A 13,953-nucleotide genomic window follows, 5' to 3' on the forward strand; every position below is an offset into this window, starting at 1 on the left:
TAACTTTCTGTAAAACCCATGTGCGCACATGTGTGTGTGCTCAGTCAGGTCCAACGCTTAGTGACTTCACAGACTGTAGCCCGCCAGTCTCCTCTGACCATGGAATTTTCCAGGCAACGATACTGGAGTGGGTTGCCATTTCTTATTCCAGGGGATCTTCCTGACCCAGAGATCGAACCCACATCTCCTGCGTCCCCTGCATTGGCAGGCAGATTCTTTACCATTATGCCACCTGGGAAGCCCTCGTAAAACTCGCCCTGGCCCCAGATTCCCCAGGAATAAGGCTCCACTGCTTGGGAGGCGCCCTGTCCCCCCACTCTATGAACAAAGGACATCAAACTCACCACTAAGTCGTCTTAGTTTTGTCATCCTGCGTATCCCGTTCAATCCTCTAAACTTTATGTGGCAGGTATTATTTCATTTCACAGATGAGTAGGGGATTTTAATCAAGATAATCTGGCTCCCGAGTCCTTGTTCTTAAAAGGAAGTTGTGAGTCAGGTCTGTCTGCACGAAAGTTGTGAGTTCCTGACTCTTAAGATAGCCTATTCTTGTTCTCTAGCAGTTTGTCAGAACTACCGTGTAAGCGTTTCAGTGACTTACTATACTGTTCAGTGGCCGTGGTCCAAGGTAGGCTGGAGGGCAGGAGCGGCGCACCCCCAAATAGGCCACTTGGCATAAGGATTACCTTGAGCTGAATATAATTAAGAACAAGCAGATACAACTAGAGCTCTCTGCTTCCCCAGTCTGCTTAAAAGCAGGACATAAATATGCCTACCACTCCCCCTCTACCAGGCAGGACAAAAGTTAATCACCAGACACAACCTTAAAATTGGCTCCAAAAAAAATCTGCATGGCAAACTTCATCAACTAGCCCTAATCTTCCATTAGTTCCCTGACCCTTTTGCCTTCCTACCGTTTGCTGCCCTAGAAACTCAAAGCCCTTTTCCTTTGCCTTGTTGCTTCTCAAAGAGATGTATTGTTCTTTGGCTAGGATGTTGTATAAGCCCAAGTTCTAACCAACTCTTCAGCCACTCATCACTAGGTATGGAACTTCCACCATCTGAGCCACCGGGGCAGCCCACTAAAAGCCATACTACATGAATTCTCCAAGCAAGAATACCCGAGTGGGCAGTCATTCCCACCTCCAGGGGATCTTCCCAACCCAGGGATCGAACTTGGGTCTCCTGCATTGCAGATGAGGAGAAGTGGGCATCAGAGGACGAGACGGCTGGATGGCATCACTGATGCAATGAACATGAACTTGGGCCAACTTTGGGAGATGGTGAGGGCCAGGGGGACCTGGCGTGCTGCAATCCATGGGGTTGCACAGAGTTGGACATGACTGGGCAACTCAACAACAAGAACAAAGGTACTTCTACTGTGAGCACAAGCTTGGCTGCAACTCTCAAAATGATCTGGGGGTGACAGTTTGCCCTGTAACCTCAATTCTGACAGATCTAAGAAAAAGTCACTGATTTTCAGTTTGTTCAGGGTTCTTCTTGTTGTGAATACTGGGGTAATCACCTGCAAGCTCTTTACACATCAGAGCTGAAATAGGAAGTCACTCCTACTGTATTTTGATAAGAGAAATGACACTTCAACCACCAAAAGAATTAAGGAGGACACTATTCAAGCATAAAGATTTGTCTTTGCTAAGAAAGTGCAGTTGGTGACTTTCATCACACACCAAAATATATATGCACTTTGAAGTATTTCAAATGTAGAAAATTTCAGAACACAGAGCTTTTACTCCACCAAATATAACTGTTTCTTGACACAAAGTAACTTGAGGTACAAAGTCATGTTCAGATACCCAACTTCTTTTGGTAATTATCATTGTCATAGCTTAAAAAACAACAACAACAAAATCTGTTTCTAAAATCAAGTTAAGAAACAAAACAGTAACAGTAATCCAAATGTCACTTTTCTCATTCTGGAATATACTCTATACACACAGAGAAGCTGAGGAACAAAAGCCCCTGCTCCTTCGCTGACTTTTCTCCCACCAGGACCAGGGCTCGACCTGACAAGGACTCTGGAAAGAAGGGCATGAAGCAGGGGAATGTGAAGGGTGCCCTGCCCAGCATTCTTTCACCCTCAGGCCCAATCCTGCAAACTAAGGCTTAATCTAAGCCACAGAGAGGCAAACATCTTTTCTACCTTTTATGTGGACACCAAGGAGATCCAACCAGTCCATCCTAAAGGAAATCAACCCTGAACATTCATTGGAAGGACTGACGCTGAAGCTGAAGCGCCAATATTCTGGCCACCTGATGCGAAGAGCTGACTCAATGGAAAAGACCCTGATGCCGGGAAAGACTGAAGGCAAGAGGAGAGGAGGGCAGAAGAGGATAAGAGAGTACCACTGACTCAATGGCTGTGGGCTTAAGCAAACTCCAGGAGATAGTGAAGGACAGCGAAGCCTAGCATGTTGCAGTTCATGAAGTTACAGAGTAGGATTTAGTGACTGAACAACATCAAACTTTAAAACGACACTTTTCCAACTCTTAGCCCTGTGTTTCACCCTGGAAGGGGTATCTTCTTTTCACAGTCAACAAATATTTAGGTAGTACTCATGAAGTGTAAAAATTTCTATACAACAGCCTCTTTGGGAGGAAAGGGTAACCTTTACCCAATCTTTCCTCTTATTTTACTCAGGGTGATCATGATACATAAGAAAGTACCCAGTGATGAGCAACTCAAGAGAGGGTTCGAACTTGGGTGTATATAGAATCTTGACAAAAGAACAATACATTTTTAGAGAAGTGACAAGGCAAAGGAAAAGGGCTTTGAGTTTCCAGGGCAAATTTCTTTGCCAAATCTCCAAATACTGCCTGGTCGGATCACATCACACTGCCTTTGAAAGACTTCTGCAGAAATGCACCTTCATATTATTTGAGGCCCTGACATAGGTCTCACTCACCCGAGGGACTGCTGCGGAGGAATCATTTTCACATTGTCATAAAACACTGTTCAGACTTCTCCTTCCCTGTGCAAAATCCTACCAGAGCTAGAAAAGGCTTAATTTCACCTAAGAAGTGCCTGTGCTCTCTTCTGCTGAGAGCTACTCAGTCATTTGGTTGCTTTTTTCCCCCTTTACTACCAACTTCTGTCTTAAGTCATTTCTAAAACTGACACTTTCTGGAAATGGGCAAATGTACAAATTTGTGCCAATATAAATGTACAAATATGTGCCAATTTAAAAAAGTGATAAGTCAATTCAATTCAGACAATACCTTAGGGAGGATTCCTCACCTGCATCAGACTTTGAAAAAGCAGATAAAAGGAGGAAAGGTATTTGTGCTGTTAGCATATGTGTTAGTCACTCAGTCGTGTCCAACTCCTTGCAACCCCATGGGCTGTAGCCCGCCAGGCTCCTCTGTCCATGGGATTTCCCAGGCAAGAACACTGGAGTCGGTTATTTCTTCCTCCAAGGGATCTTCCCGACAAAGGGATTGGACCCACATCTCCCGCACTGGCAGGCAGATTCTTCACCATTGTGCCACCACAGAAGCCCAAAATACGCTTAGCGAAGTTTAAATGCATTAGGCTGCTCAGCTCTGCTATACTGCTCGTTTTGTAACAAGCAGATTTGTCCAAATGAAATTAATATTTATATATCAGGGAACAACTTGAATACAAAATCTGCATCGGATTTGCAGTTTCATCAGCAGGAAGTCCTAGGTGAATGCAGGAAACTACACTCCGCTAGAGCAAGCCGCACAGAATTTCATAAAACGTACACATTTGCACACCCTGAACACCCAACCAGCGGCCTAAAGTTCACTGCGTATTTAATGAGTTATGCCCCTCTACGTCTCCAGCTAAGACTCACACATCCAGATGATCCTTCCTCCACCACCTGACAGCAATTTACAAGCTTCAGTCTTTCTGACATCCACTTCTGACAGCAAAGTTTAGAATTCTGGGAAGGTAAAGTGCCGTATTTCTTATGTACTTCTGTATTTATCATTTAAGGAGTGTAAAACCATGCTACCATTAGGTTCCTATCTTTTTTTTTAAAGGTACCACTGATAAAGTTTTTGCGCATTTTGCTCCTAGCACCCTGTGCACCATAAGCTCTCTGGTTTTTACTGCATGATTTCATACAGTCTGGTGGTTTGGGGGATGCCTCTGTCACTTCTGGCAGAGCTGACTATTCCTCAAGTCTAAAGTGTGTGGGAAGGAGGACAGTCTGTATTCAGGAATCGCTGTTCTTTAGCCAATGTTATCCCACATCCACTCCATGTTTTATTTCTATCATTCCACTTTGTAACCCAAACTACCCAGGTTAGAGGCTCTCATCACTCAAATATTTAAACACCATATACTCTGAGCTTTCTTGGACAAATTAGAATAAGAGGGGATAAATTCTCTTTCAACCTACCAAGTACACCCATTTTTTCCCCCTTAAGTCTTCTCTACCAAAAGCTATTTCACCTTCCTTCACATGGAATTCTAAACCAAGACTCATTTAATTTTGGCATTTGTTTACTTGACTGTATGTCCTAGGAGTGTCAAGGTTTCATGTTCGATTACAATTATTCAATGATACAAAACATTTGTGTCTGGCCAGATGCTTTTAGTAAGAGATATCAGTACAATATTCGAGGGCAACAATTTCAGCAAAGAAGTAAAGAAGCGTGAAAGTAAGAACCCAAGATCAGATGTTCTGACAACACACGCAGCTCAATGAGCCGACTGCATTCACACGCACTGTGCATGTTTCACTACTGGACAGCACACAAGGTCAAACCGCTGTCGGTGAAGTAAGCTTCCACACTCTGGTCAATTACCTGGTTAATAACAAAAGACAAGGCTACGACATCATTACGGCTATCATTAATTTACACAGATCTGCTTCCTGTTAATCAAATACATCTTTAAAAGCATTTAATTATTTTTTCACCTAGAAAGCCAACATTCAGCTTTGTTAGATGAAAAGCAACCTTGCTGGATTCAACACAAGAGGCTGTCAGGCTGCTCTAAGACATAAAGGACAAGTCTTCACAGGGCACACTGCTGCAATACAGGAGCTGCTGCTACATCCACAGCAAACAGACGCACAAGATGATGGATAGCACAACACGTTCGAACAGTTTCCGCAGACAAAGAAGTTGTCAGCGAAAGGGGAAGGGGCGGGGGTAGAAACAGACAGACCCTGGCTAAGGAAACATCACGGTGCTTTTTGTCAAAATGACATACAGGACTAGTAATATTAACATATGCAGTACAGGACAGTAGTTAAGGGCATGGTCTTTGGTAAAAGCTCCAAAATACGCCAGCCATGTGACTTTATAGGAAAGTTACTAACTGCTGGTTTCTCACCAGTACAAGGAGATAATGTAGCCACATTTGGGACTGTGAAGCTCAAATGAGATTTTATATATATAATATATATAAATCATAAATTGGAAAGTGATATGGTTTTTAATGCATATAAACACATAAAATAAGGTTTAAGATTAAAAACTCTAAAAAGCTTGATTTTATAACTTAGTAACCAAATAGCCTTTTTCTGGGCTATCTATGATCCTACATTTTTAAACCATATTGTGCGATACAATTATGCACTTTTTAAAAAAACAACATGATGGGGTATGTGGAAGGCACAACAAACCCCCCCCAAAAAAAAATTAACTAAAATAAATTTAACAATAAAATCTCAAAACAGAGTTTTCATCAAGATGATCTTAATCATTACATCTGAGAATATAGTGAGCCTCCATTTTAGGATTAAAAAAAAAAAGTCAGATGGCAAAAATTTAATTCTCCCCCCCTTTTTAGAGTGCAATACTCTTGATTAGATGATCTTTATACATGAAAAATGAAATACTGGATTTTGTATATAATCTTGACTTGTGCTCCATCGTGAGGTGAATTAGTGCCAACTCCAATTCTGATCCATCATCACTTATGATTTCCAGTATCAATCATAAGCCAGTTCCTTCTCTCACAGACTACAAGTTTTAGTGTAATGAGGGCTCATTAAAGTCCTCCGACTGACAGCCCTTCAGACGTGGTCCTTAAACCAGGAGGCGCTCAGGGAGCAGCAATGCCAGCAAGTCCACCGTCACTCCCTTCAAGAGGATTGAAGCAGTTCTACACTCACACTCACTCCACACCAGATTTCTTTGTTTACCTAAAGTCAATGAAAAGGTGAGAGCCATAACCCCATTTAAACTAAGGCATGTAAGAACTGTTAGTGAATTATTTATGGAACTGAAATCCTCCTAGCACAGGAACAAGTCAAGAGGGGAATGGCACGCCAGACATCAAAGATGTTCATGTTCCTCAAGCACACAGGACGTCGGCTAATTACCAGGTGGTGGGGACAGCCTGGGTTTTTTGGTTTTGCTTTGCTGCCTGGCCAGCATCAATTTCATTCTTTCAGTTAACAGGTGAGAGATGGCTCTCCCTTCCATTGGATGTGGTCCTGGAAGGACCACAAATCAAGGTGCATTTCCTACATGGATTCGAGGGTGACGCTGACCAAAACTGGAGTAACAGCTCTCTTCCTGGAATCTAAAACTTGTGCAGAGATACTAACAGCTTCTGGATCTGATATTCAGAACATTAAAGAATTTTCCAGATCTACCCAAGTCTACTCAAGCCTCGAGAGCTCACCTGGCTGCTGTCCTGTGGTTTTGACTTTTCTGTAGATTTCCTGAGCTTATTCATACATTTCCATTAAATCTCCTGTTCTTGAATAAGTTGGGCTTCCCCTGTGGCTCAGCTGGTAAAGAATCTGCCTGCAATGTGCGAGACCTGGGTTTAACCCAGGGGTTGGAAAGATCCCCTGGGAAAGAGAATGGCTACCCTCTCCAGTATTCTGGCCTGGAGAATTCCATGGACTGTATAGTCCATGGGGTCACTAAGAGTCAGACATGACTGAGCAACTTTTACTTTCTTGAACAAGTTATCAAGGTAACTTAGTTAACGTCTGTTTTCACAGTCGAAGAACCCTACCCAGATCTTAGGGTGTTTGCCAAGGGCGAGCAGCAGATCCTGGTATCTTTCAAGCATCACCAACTCTCATTTTTTATTGAGTCCATACAACACTCTAGCTGACAAGAGAACCGCAACTTGTAGGGTATATAAGCAGCATCCCAAAGGTCGGCCACACACAAGCTACTCCCGAAGAGGCGTGCACAGAGCTGAGGAGGTGAGCACAAGAGCAGCTTCTGTGTACGCCAGACAAAGCCCTCTCAATGCCACACACTTGGTGCATAAATTTGGACACTACATGAAGAATGTTCTTTCAAAAGGAAGACCTGATTATCTTAAATGTGTCTTCTACTTATACAAAATTGATGCTCTTTCAGGAAAACTTCTAATTACTGAAATGATGTACCCCCTTTGTTCCGCACTGGAAGTAAGACTAGTCTACACACCTAATGAAATGTTAGCAGTTGACAGGAACTTCTGGCTAGAACTTTAGGACAATGAATTATTTAGATTCATGGGAGGAAGGGAGGGAGGAAGGAGAGGAGGAAGAGAGAGGGGGAGGAAAAAAGGACAAAGGGGGTAAGAGACTTCAATTTCACAGCCTTCAGGAAGGAACACAGAGGTATCCTGCATGCTTTTCTGTGGAAAGGTTTAACCCTCCTTTCCACCATAATGCACTTCATTAACAGACCTACATATCCACATTTCTCTAATCATGAACCCAGAGAAGAAAACCAATGAATGCGAGACTACAGCAATAAAAGCACTAAGCATGTAAGTCAATACATCTTCATCTATATTCCATCATTTAAGAAATATCTGAGCATCTACTCAAAGACAAGCACTGTCCTTAGAGACAACCATAGTCTTGAGAGAGAAGCAGACAGACAAACAGCAACATTTATGGTGTGATAAAGAACTGTAACAGGTCTGCAAATAAAGATGCATTAAGTGTTTGGAAAACAGCAAAGGTAAGTTTTAAAATTCAGTATGGGATGTGGACTTTTCTATGGCTCTGTAAAGAATCTGCCTGCAATGCAGGAGACCCCAGTTCAATCCCTGGTTTGGGAAGATCCCCTGGAGAAGAAAGTGGCTACCCACTCCAGTATTCTTACCTGGGAAATCCCATGGACAAAGGGGCCTGGCAGGTTACAATCCCCAATCCACAGAGTCACAAGAGTCGGACACAATTGAGCAACTTACACTTTATGGGGTGTGGGAGGAAAGAAAGAAAGAAAGTACTGGAGCAAGTATTATCCTGTGGGCAACAAGGAGGGAGATGAAATGACCAGGACACTCAGAGTCAAAGCAGTGGAGCCATTCCACAAAAAGAAATGGATGAAATTTTAAGTCATCATTTGGTGGCTGTAACAGCTACAGGGTGAACGTTTAGAAAGCAAAAAGGTCCCTTATTAATACAAAATGAACATTCCTTGAAAAGAGAAAGACCTGAAGACTCTGGTGTGAAGGAACTTCTACTACCTGGGCATCAGGCAAAATGTTTATTCCTACATCTGTTCAAACTCAGCATCACAACTGATTCATTACAATATCCATCACTGCAAATGTCTGGTATTCGTAACATAAAAAAAGGTAGCAAAATTTCTTTCACAGTGTTGCCCAAGAGACTTTGTTCAAGGGAAACGCACACATCCTTATATGTTATTTATATAAAACTGAAGTCATTGTCATCTGTATCTAAATTTCATTCATATAACTATCCTGAGATTGTGACTTTGGATTCAAAAAATGCATAAGCAACTGAACACCATCGAGAAACAACCACTGATGTAGTAACAACATTCCTGGGGCTAAAGCCAGATTTGGGGTCAAATCTAGATGTTTACTAGTACGTGGCTTTGGGCAAATCACATAATCAATCCTGCTGAGCTTCACTTTCTTCATCCATGGATGATGAAAATTCCACTTACTTTCTGGCGTCATCAGGAAGAAGAAATGCAATAGCCTGTCATGTAAAAGCACATAGCACATCCCCAAAGTTTGTTTTCCATTCTCCCTTCCTCTCCATAAAGTAATGAGCCTTCTGCCCCCATGGAACTAGACATTATTGCTTTATAATTATGATATCCATGTAACAATGTCCAAAAGAGGAGGGGGTAAATAACACCAACATGCAAACCTGAATGCACACATTGTTAGCTGGCTACCAGCTAGATCCCCAAGGGCTCTTGCACACTATCTATTGCTTCCCAGAAATTTGATACATTTTCTCTTCTGAATACAGCCAAAACTATCCACGGGCTTTGAAATATCACCATCATGATGCTGCACAGAGCAGCTGGTTGATTGAAAGTGACTCCCCCTCCCCCACACTCCAGCTGTCACCAGGAAACCCTCCTCAATGTGTGAAAAAGGACGATGTGATAATACTACTACTGATATTAATAACAATCTAACAAACACTTAGCATTTGAGATTATTTTTCTTATGAAAGCTCACTCTTAACTGGAAATTAACTCTTTAAGAAAAACCTTTTACCATATAAATGCAAACCAGCTGTTTTCATACAACAGAAAACCAAAGGACAGTAAACACAAGGAATATATTTCCACTGACTCCTTGTTTCTTTTTCCTTGAGTCACTTATAACGCTAAACAACAGCCAGTTAAAATATTAAATAGTTTTAACTGTGCTAACAGATGTCACAAGCTTAGAGTGATTAAAAACAAAAAAAAAACCCTCAGATGATTTCTCAAAAAATGTGCCTAGATTCCTATTTTTGTATAAATCACGTTGAAGCCTGGATTTTTCTTTTCTAATAGCCATTCATTTCTCTGCAAGAAAAGCATATGTGTGGCATGTTTGACATCGCTGAAAACCCTGGAAGTTGTTTTTAGAACATGTTTGTGAATCCCACTCAGGAATTCTCAGTGCCCAGACTTCTTGGGTATAGTACAGCTCATCTCCTGAGGATTTCCACACCAAGATGAGGGGTTTCACACCTTCTGACTCAGCCTCCATGGAGGGTCACTGCAGGAGGTTCAGGATAAGCCCTTCAAACTCTCTCAAAGCCTCTCAGCTCCTGAGCTTTACAAGATGATGCTAAACAGCTTCCCCTTCTATAAAAATCTGAGGTCCCCTGCTTAGACGACTGACTGGAACTGCAGCACAAAAGGTGATCTTTTTAAGGCACTTCTATCTCTGTAATGGCTTTTAAAAGAATTTTTACAAATACATGTATAATGTATGGATTATCTGTCCCCACTCCCACATGATCATACATTGCCAAGTAAACAAAATTACGACCTAGTAATGACGCCTTCCGTGCTCACATATTCATACGTAATATACACAGAAATACAAGAGATTTTTGGTATTTTAAAAAATGGAACACAAAACTTTTCACTTTGCTATCATTAAGCATCCATATTGAAAAATAATGATTTCAGAGCTGACAGCGTTTTCTTATTCTTTGCTGCATGTCTTGAGTGAAGTCTCATCTGCTGTGACAAGTGCCCATTCCTCTAGCTATCCTTGTTAACTAAAGATACTTAAATATTAACCCCCGACCCTGACATTGTCCTTTCAGTAAACACACAAAACAATTCAGGAAAGTTGCTCTGTTACAGTGATAGACCTGAAAATGGTGTTCTTCCACTGGGTTGAGTTTAACTTTCTCCAAGTGTCTGCTTTCTCTCATACATAGTAACATGAAAGCTTTGACTCCTCAGCATTTTGTTTTAAAAAGAAAAAAAAGCAGTGCAGTTAGGTAATTTAACAGAATCACCTCATTTATAAAAATATATGAGGCAATGAATGAGATCAAGCTAGATTTGACGTGATCACTACCTTTTCTCCCTTGTCCAACGTTTACCAGTTAACTGAGCCTCTCAGCGTAACAGACGTGTTTTGCACTTGATTTTATTTTATCCAATGTCCTAAAGTAGTCCATACCATGACTCCTACTCTATAGGAGAGGAAATGAATACTGGGAAGATATTAACTTGTCTACTCGACATGATCAGTACGTAACAGAGGCGGGGTTCAAAGCAGGGTCTGCCTGACCCCAACCACAGAGATCTGCCTCTGAGACACAGAGGACAAGAAAAATGGGTCTTTGTGAAAAGTAAATGCTTCATGGTGTGACAGTGTTAATTCAGTAGGAACATTAACAAAACTACTTATAGGAGCTGAAATCTACACTGACTCCTGTTAATCTGAAAACTCACCACAATACCCAGGAACCACAGTGCGAAGTTAGGGGCAGAGGACTAATCAGAGTGACGTGTTGTCTCAGTGGCACTCTTCTCAACATCACAGTGAGTCTAGGCTTTAGGGCAGCTGCTTCAAGTCCTGAATATTTCTCTATATACCCCCAACACTGACGCCCTGAAAAGGGAAGAAAGTTGTAAGCAAACACTGCAACTGACGTTTGGTCAAAACAGTGGATAGAGGGCATATCTAACTTAATTCCTGTGATGCTTCCAGAAAACAGAGAGAAGTGGATAGGATGAGGCCTTCTCTGCTAATATCGTGGAGCTGTATGACACGTGGGAAAAAAAGATAAGGAGCAAAACATCTTCAGTCTTGCCTCTTGTTTCCCAGTCACTGCTCTATAATACTTCTCAACTCTTAGGCTGAGGCTGGTCTATGGTCAGTTATCTACTTTACCTTTTTTACCAAATTCTGGGTCAAAAGAAGGTACAATTACATGGGAAAGACCAAAAGGCCAAAGAATTAAAAACTACTCTTTAACACAATTACCAATGTGGTTCTTAACACCACAGCATAGGTATTAACTGAATATCCTACACTGGACAACCTCAACTGTATACAACACAATGAGAATCCATAAACAAACTGCCCTCTAAGCAGCAGCAAAGGCACAATATTCGTGCACTACAACTCATATCTAAACCAAAGAAGAATCCTTCTAGCACAATCTGTGTACTTATTTTAGGCAAATTACTTAATATCTTATTCTAACAAATTACTTTTTTTTTTTTAAACATCTTGTTTCCCACCTGAGTTAAAACATTTTTCCTGAATTTCCACATAGAATACCCACAGCCCTATGAAGTTACCTGTAACTAGTCCAAGATCCTAAACCTAGGAAAGGCTTCACCTGGATTCAAATTCCATTCTGTGACTCCACAATGGCTGGCTGCTCTTTTTCACTCCCGCCAGCATTTCTCAAACTGTAGCAGCCAGGTGTACTGGGATCAATTGGCAATCTCCTTACAACAGATTTCTGATTCATGGAGTTTGGGGTAAGACTCTCCACTTTGCAGTTCCAACAAGTTCCCAGGTGTTGTTGATGCCAGTAATACTGAGACAACTTAGGAACGCAACGCACTGCATTCTTCTAAGATGACTTGTTTTCCCAACCCTTGCCACGCCAGCAGCAAATTAGTATGTTTTAGATTTAATTAAAAGTTATTAGAACCAGAAAAGTGTGTCATATAAATGTGAGACGTCAGACAGATTTTTAAGAAAGAATTCCAAAGGACAAAAAAAAAAAAAAAAAAAAGCCGCAAAGTCCAGCTGTCACTGCAAAAGGGCCTACCCATCTCAATGACTCAGTCATAACTACGCAATAATTTATTGTGCTGGTAACCCTGCGTCTTCAAGAGAACTTATGCTTGGTTTGGAAAAACATAAACACATAGGATCCGTTTTTGAGTAGGTTTATAAGGCCCGGACATAAAAGGGTTGTGTACACTTAGTTTACTTCCTGTCCCCTAATAAGGGAAATAATCACTACTCAGGTTAGGGTTCTGTTTGCCATACACTAGTTCAGAGAAAGAGTTACTCTTTACAAGAGAAACTGAAACCACAAGCCACTGCTGATGCAACACCACTTTAAACTTCCCGCTTTCATAAGGGATCCTTTAACCATCCCCTCTCCCCGAAACCAACGATCCCATCCTCTCAACGCCTCTGCCCGTCCTTCCCGGTGCGATAAGCCTCAAGCAGAGACGGAGGGTGAAGACGTTTAGACCCCTGGATAGAGTTGTTCCGGAAACTCCCCATTCTCCGAGCGGCTAGAGATCCCTGGATGCGGAGGCTGGGCCTCCAAACGCGCCCCCAACTCGGACCTCAAAGAAGCGCAGACAGCCGCCCGCAGCCCTAGCCCCACAGCCGCCGGCGCCCGCGGCCCCAACTGGACTACCAGCGAGGCGACGAACAGACGCGGAAACTCACGCTCTCTTACGGCCCGCCTGCGTCCCCACGTCTTCGCGAGCAAGTACGTCATCACGCACGAGCGCCGGATCCCGGACGCTCCAGGTCCCGGCGGCCTGGGGGCGGGGAGAGAGAGCGGTTGATATTGCGACGCCGCTCCTACTGCCGACGCCCAGCAGGCGGCCCACGGCGCATGCTCAGTTGCGCGCACGTGCGTGCTCTTCCTCGCCGGTTTCCCTGCTGGACCGAGAGCGGTGTTGGTGGCTTGGAGGAGGCTCCTAGGACGCGACAGGGAAAGGCTGCAGCCGAGCAGAGTGTGGAGGGTTTGTACCTTCCACTCGTCTTCCAAGCTCTGAGTGACACCTAGATAATAATATTCCTTCTGCCATAAGTAACTATTGGCAGCCCGTCATGCGTAAAGCAAGTGAATGGCTTGCATTCGAGTACCTGGATGTGGGATGGAGTAGGCCCGATCGGGGCTGAGAAATTGGAGTCCTCCCACGGGCTCAGGACCTACTGTGTGGAGGAGTCCAGTAACACACGTGGACTGGATGGCGGAAGAGACACCTGTTCATGAGTTACCAGACACCGAAGATTAGCTCACCACCTATCTCAGGGCGGAACCCGTGGTTACAAAGCAAGCTAGCAAAACAAGATTGTGGGTGTACATTTCACTCCCTAGAGCTTCTGTTGGAGGCTACATTTCGAAGTTCATTTGCCATTTTGAGGCTTTAGGTGTTAAGTAATTTTTGTTAATGTATCATTTGATGCTATTTTGATTATGGATCCATTTCTGCCTTGGAGCAAGTTTTATGTTCTGTTGTAGGAGTCAGGTTAAGTTAAATGCTGTGCTACATGTA

The 13,953-nt window shown here is 42.7% G+C and overlaps 1 protein-coding gene across 3 annotated transcripts in view; it reads right to left on the minus strand.

Annotated features, from left to right (window-relative positions):
- RHBDD1 (rhomboid domain containing 1) overlaps positions 1–13,359 on the minus strand; it is a 187,821-nt gene extending 174,462 nt beyond the window's left edge. The window contains exons 1-2 of one of the 3 annotated variants that reach the window (XM_043909849.1): positions 13,115–13,359; positions 11,140–11,299 (exon numbers count right to left, since the gene is read on the minus strand). The gene's annotated coding sequence lies outside the window, so the exon portion shown is untranslated. The remainder of the gene's footprint in view (positions 1–11,139; positions 11,300–13,114) is intronic. The other 2 variants (XM_043909848.1, XM_043909851.1) reach the window with 2 other exon arrangements.
- Positions 13,360–13,953: the final 594 nt, after the last annotated feature.

This window comes from Cervus elaphus, chromosome 8 (assembly GCF_910594005.1).
Source record: "Cervus elaphus chromosome 8, mCerEla1.1, whole genome shotgun sequence".
Classification (NCBI taxonomy): Eukaryota; Metazoa; Chordata; class Mammalia; order Artiodactyla; family Cervidae; genus Cervus; species Cervus elaphus.